A 3,594-nucleotide genomic window follows, 5' to 3' on the forward strand; every position below is an offset into this window, starting at 1 on the left:
GAGAGAGAGTGGGAAGCCAAAGCGAGGGATGATTTCTTGTGTGAGAAACTATGTTACTCAGTTTCTGAGGCAGTTTCTGATCTCACAGGAAAAGCCTCAATCCATCCTGAAAAAGTGTCTCTGAGAGTGAGCCTGAGTTTTCATTTTTGAGTTGGAGGCATGTGAGTGAAGTCAATTGGCCAGTCCTCTGCTGGGATATTGGAGAAGGCGATGGCACCCCACTCCAGTACTCTTGCCTGGAAAATCCCATGGGCGGAGGAGCCTGGTGGGCTGCAGTCCGTGGGGTTGCTAAGCGTCGGACGCGACTGAGCGCCTTCACTTTCCCTTTTCCCTTTCATGCATTGGAGAAGGAAATGGCAGCCCACTCCAGTGTTCTTGCCTGGAGAATCACAGGGACAGGGAAGCCTGGTGGGCTGCCGTCTATGGGTTTGCAGAGTCAGACAGGACTGAAGTGACTTAGCAGCAGCTGCTGGGATATGCCCTCGAGCCTGATGTGTTGGGAATGAGGGAAAAGGCTTTAGGGCTCCCTGCGGTGAGACTGAGGAACGAATAATGCAAGAGTGAGTGATCTGTTGTGGAGCGAAAGAAGGTTCAGCGTGCTGACATGAGGTCTTCAGTTCAGTTCAGTCGCTCAGTCGTGTCTGACTCTTTGCAACCCCATGGACTGCAGCACTCCAGGCTTCCCTGTCCATCACCAACTCTCAGAGCCTGCTCAAGCTCATGTCCATCGAGTAGGTGATGCCATAAAAAGTCTTAAGAGATGATAAAGATGTTTAGTGCCTAAGTGTAGGGCCTGATGAATGTCCCTAAGAATCTGTGTGGCCTGAGATTGGAAAGGACACAGCAGCCCTGTTTCTGTAACCAGTCTCCTTGTGGGTGTGCTCCTTCTTGTAATAATCACATGTTTTCTTTGGGGAGGTGAAGGGGCTTTATGTTGGGGATTACTGTGAGTTGTTGAGTTGGTGATGGGAGTGAGGCTTATTTCGCTTCTCTGTCTGCGGTGTTGTTGCCATGTAAAATGAGTTCTGAGGCTGCATGGTGACCTCGGCAATGTATGATGCCTACTTCAGTTGGCATGTTCCGTTCCGTTCCGTTCAGTCGCTCAGTCGTGTCCTACTCTCCGTGACCCCATGAATCACAGCACGCCAGGCCTCCCTGTCCATCACCAACTCCCGGAGTACACTCAAACTCATGTCCACAGAGTCGGTGATGCCATCCAGCCATCTCATTCTCCGTCGTCCCCTTCTCCTCCCGCCCCCAACCTTTCCCAGCATCAGAGTCTTTTCCAGTTGGCATGTTAGCTGCTTTCAAAAGTTGCGGTATAAGCAGGGCATTAGTTATGAGAGAGCCTTTTGTAGATAGGAGCCCTCGTTCCTTCCAGATGGCAGCATGTGAGTGTATGATATGGAACGTATATTTAGAATCAGTGTATATGTTTGCTTTCTTGTTAGCTGCGAGGGTAAGGGCTCTGGTTAGTGCAATAAGTTCTGCCTTTTGGGAAGAGGTTCCCGAGGGGTGAGGCTGGGATTCAATAATTTCCGTGTCAGAGACAATTACACATCCAGCTACCTTTTCCTCTTTCTGATGTCGTACAGAAGCTGCCGTCAATATACCAAGTAAAGTCAGGGCTGTTTAAAGGGGTCGAGGAAATATGGGAAAAATGGGGCATCAGGTCTTCTAATGCCTCTTTGCAAGTATGGATGGGGGGCTCAGAAGAACTAGGGATAACGTGGCAGGGTTGAGAGTAGGACAGCGTTCAGAGGAGAACTCGGGAGGTTCAAGAAGGGTGACATGAATTAGCTGGATGTGTGAAGGAGCTAGAAGCGTCATGGATTTGTGAGAAAGTAAGTCCTTAAAGTCACGTGTGGTGAACGAATGACAGTCGGTGCTCCAAAGAAGTTTTTTACTTTCCTGAGCGAGGAGTGCAGCTGCTGCCAGAGCACGCAGGCAGGCTGCCTATCCTTGAATTGTGGTGTCTAGCTGCTCTGACAGATAAGTGACAGGGGTGAAGGAGGGGCCCTGATTCTGTCCCAAAACTCCTAGGGCAATTTTGTGTCTCTCAGTAGTGTAGAGTATAAAGAGGCGAGACGGGTCAGGAAGTGTGAGAGCTGGGGCTGGGAGAACAGCTTGCTTAAGGGTCTTAAAGGCTGAGTGGATATTTTATTTTGGCTCTAGGGGTTCTGAAAGATCTCCTTGGATGGCTTGATATAGGGGTTGTGCCAAGAGGGTGAGATTAGGAATCCAGAGGCATAGATATCCAGCTAACCCCCAGAAGGACAGAATCTGTTTTCAGTGTAGGGAGTGGTAGGGTAGATATAAGGGGCTTTCTATCGGTAGTAATCTTTTTGTTGGTGTTAAAAGGACTCCAAGATAGCTGACTCTAGGAAGAGAAAGCTGAACCTTAGTGGGAGATGCTCGGTAGCCTCGATCGGCTTGAGAATTGAGGAGTTGTATCGTGTGTTGTTGAGAGTGTGTAAGCGAAGGACCACAAAGGAGGACATGGCCCGCATATTGGAGGACAGTACTCAGAGTAAGGCCAAGAGAGGTTAGGTCTGATGCTCGAGCTTGGCCAAAGAAATGAGAGCTCGCATGAAAGTCTTGTTGGAGGACCGTCCCTGTCAGCCGTTGGGAGCGATGATTGCCTGGATCAGTCCAGATAAAGGCAAAGAGGTCTTTAGAGTTTGGGTGCAAAGGAATGGTAAAGAAGGCATCCTTGAGGTGTAGAACAGTGAAGTGTGTTGTGGAAGAGGGAATGAGAGAGAGGAGTATAGGGATTTGGAACCACTGGGTGTATGGGGATAACAGCCGCACTGATAAGTCTCAGGTCCTGGACCAAGTGACAGGAGCTGTTTGGCTCTTTGAGGAGTAAGATAGGGGTGTTATAGGGAGAGTGGCTTGGATGCAAGAGGCCCTGATGCAGCAGTTTAGTGATGATAGGCTTTAACCCTTGTTGATGTTTTTGGGAGATTGGGTATTGTTGATTGGAGAATTTAGAGGGGTCTTCGAGGCAGATGTGAATTGGAGCGTGGTGAGAGGTGACGGATGGGTTGTCTGTACCCCAAACTGTAGGATTTGTGCTTGAGGAGTGCAGTGGGGCGGGGGAGGAGGAGGTGGGGTTGAGGAGCAGCAGCTGGGCTAGATCAGAGGGTGGGCTTGGGACAGGAACAGAGGCTTTGAATTTTGAGAGAAGGCCTCTCCAAGAATAAGAGTGGGGCATTTGGGGAGTATGAGAAAAGAATGGGGAAAGGGTATGTTGAGGTGTGCAAAGTAGAGGCTTGGTTACTTGTGGCACAGATATTAAACAGTCAACCCTCACAACAGAGACCTGAGAGACCCTGGTTTTTCCGGATTAGGCAGGCACAGCACAGTAAGTGGCCCCCGTGTGGATGAGAAAAGGGATCGGCTTACCTGCCACTGTGAGAAGGCCTTTGAAGGCCCACAATGAGGCAGGCAACCATATGATTACGGGCTGCTTGTCCAGGTCTCCCTGCCTGATAATCCCAGCTGGGATCGTCTCCGGGGACAGCCGCTGCTGCCCCTACGGGCTTCGTGTTGTCAGGCTGTGTATCTCATCAGCATGAGCCTGAGGGGCTT

This window comes from Moschus berezovskii, chromosome 9 (genome assembly GCF_049115385.1).
Source record: "Moschus berezovskii isolate FMDL1 chromosome 9, NW_MosBer_1.0, whole genome shotgun sequence".
Classification (NCBI taxonomy): Eukaryota; Metazoa; Chordata; class Mammalia; order Artiodactyla; family Moschidae; genus Moschus; species Moschus berezovskii.